Source organism: Anabrus simplex, chromosome 6 (assembly GCF_040414725.1).
Source record: "Anabrus simplex isolate iqAnaSimp1 chromosome 6, ASM4041472v1, whole genome shotgun sequence".
Classification (NCBI taxonomy): Eukaryota; Metazoa; Arthropoda; class Insecta; order Orthoptera; family Tettigoniidae; genus Anabrus; species Anabrus simplex.
In genome coordinates this window covers 288,574,737-288,586,344 of record NC_090270.1, presented here as the reverse complement: position 1 = coordinate 288,586,344, position 11,608 = coordinate 288,574,737, and the positions used below count along the sequence as shown (strand labels likewise).

General features: G+C 42.4%; 1 protein-coding gene across 3 annotated transcripts in view; it reads left to right on the top strand.

Annotated features, from left to right (window-relative positions):
- The first annotated feature begins 891 nt into the window (after positions 1 to 891).
- The window catches only part of LOC136876472 (serine-rich adhesin for platelets), a 496,688-nt gene continuing 485,971 nt past the window's right edge, over positions 892 to 11,608 (top strand). For all 3 annotated transcript variants that reach the window (XM_067150462.2, XM_067150463.2, XM_067150461.2), the window contains exon 1: positions 892 to 1,137. The gene's annotated coding sequence lies outside the window, so the exon portion shown is untranslated. The remainder of the gene's footprint in view (positions 1,138 to 11,608) is intronic.

The window sequence follows — 11,608 nt, the reverse complement described above, 5'->3', positions numbered from 1 at the left end:
CGAGTGAATTGACTGCTTGATTCGAATCACGAAGCTGCGAGCTCCAATTCGAGAAACCGAGGGCTTGTACCGCACCTTCGGCGGCCCTGAACATAGTTTTCAGCAGTTTCTCATTTTCACACCAGGCTGTACTTTAATTAAAGCCATGATTATTACCTTCCCAATCCAAGCCCTTTCTCGTCCTTCCATCGCTGAAAACCTTATGCGTGTTAGTGCGACATTAAACTACTAGCATTTAAAAAAAATTCCAATCAGAGTTCCACATATTCGAAACTTTACTAAGACCAGCGAGACGCAGCAGGAAGGGTATCCAGGCTTAAACTCCTCACCAAATCCCAAATTAAGTCTGAGGAAGTGAGGAAGCTGATTTGTCCTGAAGAAATATTTTAAGATTGTTGTCGCAAGAGTTGTTATTGTCCAGAGTGCTTCCGAATACATTCCGCTGTTGCATGTGACGTGTATCGAAGCAGATAATTTTTTGGTAGCTTTCACTAAGTATGTGATGGAGTATGTGCTAAAATAAATTTAGATCATTCATGTGATGAACAGTAGTTAGTCGAAATTCCCTCCGTACTTCCAAGAAGCAAGTAGTTATCTCTAGCCAACTTCATGTTGATTAAACAAGCATTCTAGATCAGATAATTTTCAATAATTGACAAATCTTTCTACTTTAATAAATTTAATTTCATGTCTTCTTAAAATGAGAAAATTTTGTGGAAGGAGATACGCAACATTAGCTTGCATTTACGGGTCTTCTTTTGCTTGGTTGGTGTATTTAGGTTCACGTTGTTGGCGAGCCTGCTAGCGACGCAAGCGCAGCCAGCTGACACTGTGGAAGACCGTTGGGCCGCGCCAGCTCAAGCGAGCCGAGCTCAACTCATTCGCCTGCCGACACTGGTACGATGTAAAGAGGTGTGTTGTGTTTAGATGCTGCTGTGAAATGGTGTAATGTCTCAATCGCTCTCCGTGAAAAGGTGAAATACGACCGTTCGACTATAAGTCATCCAGGATTTATATACCGTGTGCTGTGTTATAACCTGTGATAAACGGAAGTTCCATCAAGAGGGTTGTGAATTCAAGCTTGTGGTGTTTTTGTACGTCAAGTGCCAAACCGTCGATACGCATCTGCTTCTAACGGTAGGTCATTTGAACTTTTGTAATGATTTGATATCATTCTGTAGATATCTCTTTTAGTTGATCTCGGTATTAATGAAGTCTTTTGTGTTATTCATTTGTGGTTGTGAAATATTATATAGAGATTGCAAGCACTCTTATGTGGTTATTAGTTCATATAAACTGTGTTACGGATAAATGCACTACGAAATTCTTCTAGACACCTACTGTATGTTTCCAGAGACTGCATTTCATATACGAGATTTATCAAAATTAATTTAAAATTACCCTAGAAGGTGGTTGATTGGGAAATGTTTACACAGATTTTACTCGGCGCATTCTCAAGCCACTACTGTACTGTTGTTTTGTTTTTCTTTCCCTTTTCTTACCAAGACTTTACCACTTGTAAGCTGTAATTTATGTATTCCAGGAGTCAAATGGCTTCGTATTTTAATCGTACGTCGTACAGAGAATGCTTAAACGTGGTTTACTATTTCAGTTCAACTGCACATTTGTCTTTAAGTCTGTCAGTTTGACATCCCGTAATTTATACTGAAATACAGACACTACAGCTGTTCATATTATCGGTTTGGTTCTACATAAACAGCATAAGTAAATGAGACTGGTGTTCAGAACGCCTTAAGTCCTCCAAATTGAGATACCCTTTCATTAAATTCCTTAATAGGTTATTTCTTTGAATTTTTTAATAATGATAATTTTATTTGCTTTCCGTCCCACCAACTATTTTTACGGTTTTCGTAGTCGCCGAGGTGCCGGAATTTAGTCCCGCAGGAGTTCTTTTATGTCTGCCAGTAAATCTACCGACACGAGGCTGACCTATTTTTTGAGGTTTAATGCATTACATGTCTAAATTAACTGTTTAAGGAACAATGTTGTCATAGCTCAGTAAGTTGGCTAGAAATTTTCGATCTCACCTGAAGGAAAACTGTTAAATAGATATAGGTACTAATTTGATTAATAATTATTTTCGTCATGGTTATTGTAAAACTATACTAGAATCTTGGCAGTTGGAAAATTCTAAGTTGTTTGTTTCCTGTCATGACGTGCATTGGCGGAGAAGTAAAGGATTTTCTTGTGATATGATAAATGTACTGTAAATAGCTGAATAGCAAGGTCATCGGTCGGCAATTGTCGGTACCTACCCAAAATAAAGGAAACTATTTTCTAAGCACACGCACTCCTGATTATTAATGTGGTGCTGATTTTTTTTCATCTAATGATTTTCATGTAGTCCGCCTCTGTGGTGTAGTGGTTAGCGTGATTAGCTGCCACTCCTGGAGGCCCGGGTTCGATTCCCGGCTCTGCCACGAAATTTGAAAAGTGGTACGAGGGCTGGAACGGGGTCCACTCAGCCTCGGGAGGTCAACTGAGTAGAGGTGGGTTCGATTCCCACCTCAGCCATCCTGGAAGTGGTTTTCCGTGGTTTCCCACTTCTCCTCCAGGCGAATGCCGGGATGGTACCTAACTTAAGGCCACGGCCGCTTCCTTACCTCTTCCTTGCCTATCCCTTCCAATCTTCCCATCCCTCCACAAAACCCCTGTTCAGCATAGCAGGTGAGGCCGCCTGGGCGAGGTACTGGTCATACTCCCCAGTTGTATCCCCCGACCAAGAGTCTGAAGCTCCCGGACACTGCCCTTGAGGCGGTAGAGGGGGGATCCCTCGCTAAGTCCGAGGGAAAAACCGAACCTGGAGGGTAAACAGATGATGATGATGATGATGATTTTCATGTACAGTACCTTTTTCTGCAACCTACTCAAATATGGCTCGTTCACTTCGAGTATCCAACCCTTTTGTGTTTTCAGTACTATTGCCCAGTGTTGCCGAAAAACTTACCCGAGTTTGCGCGACGTTAAACCTTAGACTGTGTTTAAAGGAGGAAGAAATGCCAGACTTGGCATGGACTCCGCGGTCGGCACTTCACTTTCGAGTTGTGAGCCTCTGCGAAAGTTTTTGTTCCAAGTTATCGCATATTTATTTTTCTATTGAGCTTACAATGTAATGCAATGCATTTAACTTCCCTAGAAATATTATTAGTCTCAGTAGTTAGTGCTGGAATAAAGCAGTGAATGGCGGTATGTTTTGACGTCCCATTAAACCAAAAGGCCAAGCATATTGTGGCGGATTTCGATGCACCAATGTCTAACGAGAGTTTTTGAGCCTACACGAACGTTTACGCATTCTAACTCATTTAACTAATTTTGCAGGAAGGATTTCTGTGTTCAGCCAGAATTTCACTGCTGTACTTTTGTCTACAAGCGGTTAATTGGGAAATACTGCTCTCTCAATACTCCCTCACACAGCCATAGAAATCTCTTTCAGGGAAGGAGTCCACGAGTTATTTGGCTACATTTTGGTGATTCAGACCATATATCTTTAAAGTACTGCTAGTACTTCACTGGATGTATGGGTGCATGATAGAACATATAAATTACCACTAACTAAAAATGATTATTGTTAAGAAGCAAGTTTGTGGTTCCTGACTAGTAATATTTTGATCATAGCCACGGAACCTCCAGTTTTACGTGGAATCCGACCTACAAGAACGTAACTTATTTTTTTAAATTCCAAATGCATTGACCGGGATTCGAATCACGATCGCCTTGATCAGAAGCCAGTGATTATACCACTTGGCTATCATGCTCCTATATTTTTATTATTATTCATATTACTATGTTGGACTTGCTGTAAACGATTCAAATAAGTAATTGTTTATCTGCTAATACCATCCGTTAATGATTGTTTACATATGCAAAAATAATTGAATGAATAAACAAACTCAGAAACGGATGCAGGCTGACATTGAAGGATGTCCTGTCGTTACAGAACAAACTCACGAAAATACTGTACAAAGCAACCTGTATACGCCTCTTCATTGACGTCTAAACTGTCTGGTGGAGCTGTTGATGGTCCAACCGTTCTTTGTAAGCTGAGGTCTCTAAATAAATTCCATACGTACATTCTGTAATAAATAAAATATTTATTTGTATACCGAGCGAGTTGGTCGTTCGGTTAGGGTCGCGTAGCTGTTACCTTGCATTCGGGAGATGATGGCTTTGAATCCCACCGTCGGCAGCTCTGAAAATATTTTTCCGTGGTTTCCCATTTTCACACCAGGCAAATGCTGGGGCTGTACCTTTAGGCCACGGCCACTTCCAAATTCTAGACCTTTCGTCGCCGAAAACCTTCGGTGTGGAGTGCGACGTTAAATTACTAGCAGAATGAAAGGGAAAAAGTGTACAATTTGAAATCTTGTGAATAATCAATTTTGTCCGTATAACACAAGTTTTATGTGATTATTATAGGCCTAGTCTAAATTTCACAGTAATTTGAAACTTTTGTCCTCACTGTAAGGTTCAATGAATGTTAAATTTCTAAATTGCTCAATTAATTCTACGTTGTTTGTAACACATTGTACTTGTGCAGACAACACCAATTCTTCGGCAGTTGAATGTGCTTAAATGCCCTAGCCTGGTGGTGGTAGATTTGCCAGCACAAAAAGAACTACTATGGGCTCAGGAAACCTTCCAACTACACTGACAGGCAAAATTAATGGGCCACTTGAATTTTCAAAGGAAAATGCATTTTAAATTAAGAAACATTTGTTTTATTTCTTTCTTTCTTCCTTTATCCGGTTACCCTCCAGGGTTGGTTTTCCCTCGGACTCAGCGAAGGATCCCACCTCTTATCGCCTCAAGGGCAGTGTCCTGGAGCGAGAGACTGGGTGGGGATACAACTAGGGGAGAACCAGTACCTCACCCAAGAGGCCTCATCTATTATGCTGAACAGGGGCCTTGGCGGGCGGGGGGAGGGATAGATTGGAAGGGAGAGATAAGACGGAAGGAAGCGGCCGTGGGAAACCACGGTAAACCACTTCGAGGATGGCAGAGGAGGGAATGGAATCCTCTTCTACTCCTTTGACCTCCCGAGGCTGAGTGGACCTCGTTCCAGTCCTCATACCACTTTTCAAATTTCGTGGCAGAGCCGGGAATCTAACCCGGGCCTCCGGGGGTGGCAACTAATCACACTAACCATTAACTGTTTTATTATTTACATTGCTTATTTTGATGAAAAACACATTTAAGTAATGTTATGTCTGTTATTGCTACCCTTATTTACTTATTTTTTCATGAAAATAATGAATGTCAATGATAAAAAAGGGTCACGATTTAACATGCTTTTTTGAATTAAAGTGGTCCATTAATTGTGCTTCTCACTGTAGTTAGTGGAGTATAAAAACAGTAATATTAAAATATGAAGAATTAATAATTTAACTGAATGGACTTATTAAAATATCTGGTAGGCAGTTGTTGCTTAGGACCCCTAGACAATCTTGCCGCCCCCCCCCCCTTCCTCCAACGCGCACGTCCTTGTCCTCCCGCTCCTTATCTCCTCCTGTAATGATAGTGTTGTTTGTCGATCTCGCTATATTTTACATCGGGTTTTATAAACATTAAGAAAGGAACTAAACCATGAGTAACCTTGGTCATGATTGCTGCTGTATATTGTGGTGATATATTTACCGTTCAAAGCGCCGTGATTTAACTGGATCATGCTCTGTAGGTGTCGTGCATGCTTTTTGTTATCGTGACCAGCTGGACCAACAGTTCCTTTCATTTCTCTAAATTACCTTGCGGCGGATTAGACTTATTTTTCATGTAACAGGTCTGCTCATTAGCTGATCAGTACAAACATAACATTTTAGGAAAGTTTAAACTGTATCGATGTGTTATTATGCGGTTTTTTTTTTTTACTCTGTTTGCTACTGACCTTCGCATGTCTACAGCTCTCTGAACACGCAAACTCTGTTTTATACTTTTCTGTTTTAGGAATTTCAATTCAACCACAGTTATTTCCTCCCGAGTCGACAAAGTTTGTCACGATTTTTACAGTGCGTTAAGGGAATTGGAAAAATAGCGATAACTAGGTATTTATTATTTTTATCGTTCCACGAACCTACTACGCTGACGTAGCAGGGGGAGAGGTGATACTCCCGCGTGGCGCGTCCCAGGTGGCGGATAGGGGGGGTCCTAACCGGCTTGCCGGCGGACTTGAGGGAAATAAAATACCTCTCGCGGACCAAACACACTACCCCCTGCGGGTGGGGGACGCTCATGTAGAATACACCCGCGGTATCCCCTGCCTGTCGTAAGAGGCGACTAACAAGGGCCCGAGGGGCTCTCAATTTGGGAGTGTGGATTGGCGACCACGGGGCCCTTAGCTGAGTCTTGGCATTGCTTCTACTTACTTGTGCCAGGCTCCTCACTTTTGTGTATCCTGTCGGACCTCCCTTGGTCAACTCTTATTCTTTCCCGACCCCGACGGTATTAGAGCATTCGAGGCCTAGGGAGTCTTTCATTTCACGCCCTTCGTGGCCCTTACCTTTCTTCGTCCGTTACTTCATCTTTCGAAGTGACGGACCCCTTCTTTCTTCTTTTCTCTCTTTCTCCTTACCCCCTGTGGATGGGGGACGCAGACGAATAATACACCCACGGTATCTCCTGCCTGTCGTGAGAGGCGACTAAAAGGGGCGACCAAGGGATGATTGAATTAGAACCATGAAACCACTTTTGATTCGTACCATCACGCGGGGAACACCATGGGTTGCCTGTACTTGCGAGTTGTACCACTATATTCGGTACGAAATGGGTTTGTGATTAGTGACAGCCTGGCCGGGGGGGTTTCCAGAACCCGCGCGTCGTACCCATGTGAGCAACACCGCGGGTCTGGGCGTTTGCCTGTGTGTTGTACCACTATATGAGCGACACCGTGGGTCTGCGTTGCCTGTGATTACTATCCACTATGTGAGGAAACTCATCGGTTTGCGTTGGCCATGAGTGGCGCCATTGTGTGAGAAACACCATAGGTCTGAGTTACCTATACGAAGTACAATGCTTGTGAGTAGTACCATTTTGTGTGGAACACCGTGAGTCTTCGCTACTTTTGATTAGTACCCCATCATGACAAATACCATGGTTCTACTTTACTCGCGACATGTACCATTCGGTGGGGCCTTAGACGTGGATTTTGCACCCCTGTAGACATCAAGCATCATTGTGCTTTAAGTGGTCCTTTGGTCAGTAATACTGTTATTTGCGTTCCTTTTTTGAGTCTGATCCACTGTTTTTGTTTGTTTTATTTTTTGTTGGGTTCATGTCTATCCATTCATTCTTCATGACATTTTTAATTTTATTTTGGTCATTGGATGAAATTGAAATTTTTGTTATTTCATTTCGTACCATTAGGGGCCGATGACCTCGATGTTAGGCCCCTTTAAACAACAAGCATCATCTTTATCTTTTTATCGTTGGACCAGTTGGATAGCGAAATTGTTTAGCCACTCTTCTGTAATATTATCAGAGTTGCATCGTCGTTTAAGTATACTTGAATATTCGTCATGATTGCATGTGAGACTTTTCGTTAACCTAGAGGTTGATGGGCTTGCAGCTTCTTTCTTTCTAGGGACAATCTCTTCACTTTACTGTATTCTATTCCTGCCATGATATCGTCCATGGATTCCTTTAATTCAGGGGTGCTCAACTTAATTTGCAGGCGGGCCAAATGGCAGATTCCTGAACAATCGATCCATGGGCCACATTATTAACTCTCGTCCACTCCCCTCCCCCCGCTCCTCATCATTCCCTGATACACAGTACAAGACAAATTGAGAAAAGAAAACAATGCTCTAACTTTGGATACATTTACAGATTATTGAGAGGTCTGGGCCTTCGCTTGAAGTGACAGCTTTGAAATGTCTGGAGATAGATTTAACACAACTGCCATCAGAAGGGATTGTAGGTGTTCATCACAGATCCGGGAACGAATTTTACATTTTATAGACTCAAGTTTTAAAAGTATTTTTTCACAAACGTGCTCGCAAAGGCGCACAAGTACTTTCTTTCAATTTAAAAAATGGCGGAAAAAATTTCATTACTAAGCACCCTGTAAAAATGTGTAAGATTTCACTCCCTGAACTGCCCCTTAATTAGGAACACTGAAGTTCAATTAATTCGGCCTGTAGTTACAATTATAACAGTTCTTATTAATTAGGTTTTTCGGTTTCTACGACAAATAAGTTGGAACTTAAGCACATTATAAAATCTCACCAGGGGAGCTCACGAAATGCCTCCACGGGCACAGTCCGACCCGCGGGCCGTATGTTAAGCACCCCTGCTCTTTTCAAGCGTGCGAGTTGGCTTCGTGGCACGTGTCGTGTGCCTGTAAGTTTGCGCGAAATGTGGCTATGGCCGGTACCCTCCTTTCTCATCCCATTGTCGAAAAACCTGTATGTGTTTTGACGATGCGAAGTTAAACCACTTGTAAAAAGAAACATAAAAATCACAATAAAAGTCGTTGAATGAAATTAACCGGTATTATACTCGCTTCCTGCCTTTGCTGGCAAGACCTAGTGTTCACACTGCACTTTAGTGTTTCGGTATGCGTTAGAATAAATTTGCTATCGTGCGGTTAGGGTCGCGCAGTTATGATCTCACCAGACCTGAAAATGGTTTTCCGTGGTTTCCTATTTTCACACCAGACTAATGCTGGGGCGGCCGCTTCCTTCCCACTCCTAGCCCTTTGCTATCCCATTGTCGCCATAAGACCTATCTTTGCGGTGCGACTTAAAACAAATTGTAAGAAAAGAATACTTTCATTGACCTGTCTCTTATCCTTGGCTTTGACCTTATGAAACTGATGTATGAGCGATGCCAGTAACGCCATTCCCTATGCAGTCAGTCCCTGTTATGAATGGCGTGAAAATGCTTGTGGGGACACTCGCTGCAATAGATGCGGAGATAATCACCACCACTCAGCCTGCCCAATACCACGAGATCAACCTAAATGTGCCAATTGCTCAGGTAGTCATGCAGCCTCCTATCCTGGCTGTCCTTACTTCAAAAAGGCAGTCAAGGATCACTACAGTGGCAATAAACACCTCAAATTTAAATCCCCAAAGAACAGCACTTCATACCTTCCTAATTCAAATCAAAATTCAAACCTCAGCTACCAGACACCACTGCAATCCATCCCCACTACAGAAATAATTAAATGCCTCCTTACCCTCCTCACAAGCCAGATCTAAATCAAGTACCGCACATTAAAACCCTAGCCCAGACCAATCCCGCAACCCAGAAACACTGTATACCTCAACTTCAACCGCAGTTGAACACCCACAGTCTCCTCCTGTAGACCTAACTGCCTGCACGACAGATGGTCGCGATTGACCTGTCTAAAGCATTTGATAGGGTGAATCATGGGAGTCTACTGGCAAAAACGAATGCAATAGGACTAGACAAAGAGTGACTGAATGTGTGGCTATATTTCTAGAAAAGAGATCTAAGAGAAATGTTCGAACTGGAGATATCTGACCCTGTAATAATTAAGAGGGAGATCAGTAATTGAGCACGAGGCTGACGTACCTTCAAATACCATCGGACTGAGCGAGGATCGAACCTGTCATATTGGGGTCAGAAGGCTAGCGGCTGAGCTGTATGAGCCACTCAGCCTGGCAGCCAGAAGAAGAAATAGTCCTATTAACCTTTAACTGGTATTTCAGGGTCACGTTTCACCTTCACATAAACAAAATTGATAGCATTTTCTGTAGAGATCAGGTTGCTTCCTATATTCTCTGGGATTATATAACAACTCTGAATGTTCGTTTTGTTTTGTTTCATTCCGCCTGAAGTTTACGGTGCGCTTATCAGGTTTCTTCGCCTAACCCATCAGTACTGTTTCTTCATACTTTCTGAATCTGCTGTCCATGTAATGGCTTACTATAATGAACATTTTTGAATTACACGTGACGTATACTGTATCTATTAACAAGGTAGAAAATACTGTAACAATTTTATCGAGCGTAGTTTGTAAGCCCTCAAGTACTCGAACTGGAGATAGCTGGTAAATCACAGATTGATATTTTGTCACAGATAAGACGTAGTTTTGATACCTATGACGGATCATTCAGCATAATCACACGCTGTGATATTCTATTAACTGCTGCTCCGTACGCATGCGCATTGCTCATAAGCAAATTGAGGTGTTGGCTGCCACTCGCCAGATGTAGTATGTCGACAATATTTCTATTGTAAGGAATTTGATTTTGTTATTAAGCTTATTATTCTTGGACGCAATCCCAGTTCATTGGGGTCGCTGTTGATAAGGATTTGGTTCGGTTTTACGGCCGGATACCCTTCCTGACGTCAACGTTGTGAAGGAAATTTATTCCGAGCTGCGTGTTTTTGAGGTAGATTTTAATACGTTGTATTGGTATATGGTTAAAATGGTACAAGCAGCTCACCTCCACGACGTACATTGTTCAGTTTCAATATTATGTTCTGAAACTAACCTCTGTGAAATATTTGGTTCGATTTACTTGACTAGTAATAAAAAATTCGACTGCATATCAAGTGACCTCCGAAGTCGTTAGAAAGGTCACTCTTCGATACCCTTGAAATGTGCTGTAAATCCGCGTTGTACAATGCCGGTATGGCGCCTTGTAGAATAAGTTAGTAGCGAGGTTATGGACTCTCGGAATCGGTTGTGCTGGCGAGCTTGCGTTCACGATGAAATATCTAAGGCCAAAGTAAATTGGAAGTCACCACTGCCATGTAATCGACAACTAACTGGCTGAAGTACGCATTTAGAAAGCGGCAGCCACACGTCAGTGGTGCAACACGTAGAATGATTTGTAGAGAGATCTTACGAGCAGGTTTCTGGGGTCGCTCACCCTTGAACGAACTTTTCTCACATCACGAGCGACCTTTTCAGTTAGATAATAGATGAAATGGCATGCGAGGACATGTTCGGCTCGCCAAGTGCAGGTCTTTTGATTTGACGCCCGTCGACGACCTGCGAATCGTGATGAAGATGAAATGATGAAGACGGCACATACTGTACAGCCAGCCCCCGTGCCAGCGAAATTAACCAGTGGTGGTTAAAATTCCTGACCCTGCCTGGAATCGAACCCGGGACCCCTCTGACAAAAGACCAGCACGCTAACCATTTAGCCATGGAGCCGGTAGATAATAGTCCTACCAGATGGTCGAACACTAGGAAAAATAACTTTCAAACTAGGGCCTAAGTGAAAAGTGGAACTTGATGATGATGATGATGATGATGATGCAGTTACTTGTTGCACTCAACTTCTTCCAACATAAAAACATACAATCAGATCCTGTAACGATTAATGGGGAAATCTCGCAGGGCAGTATTATCGGGCTTTTATGTTTTCTTATGTACATAACTATCAATAAAAGACTGGAATCACAGGTGAGGCTTTTTATGCAGATTGTTATACTGTATATAGTAAATTCGTTACAAGATTGTGGAGACTACAAACGACCTCGACGCTGTGTTGCAATGGAAATGCTCATGGGGATCGCTTAATACTACCTACAGTAGGTGTTAATATGAGGAAAGATCGTAATTACGTGCGTGTTTAAAGGGGCGTAACAACTAGTTCATCGGCCCCAGATA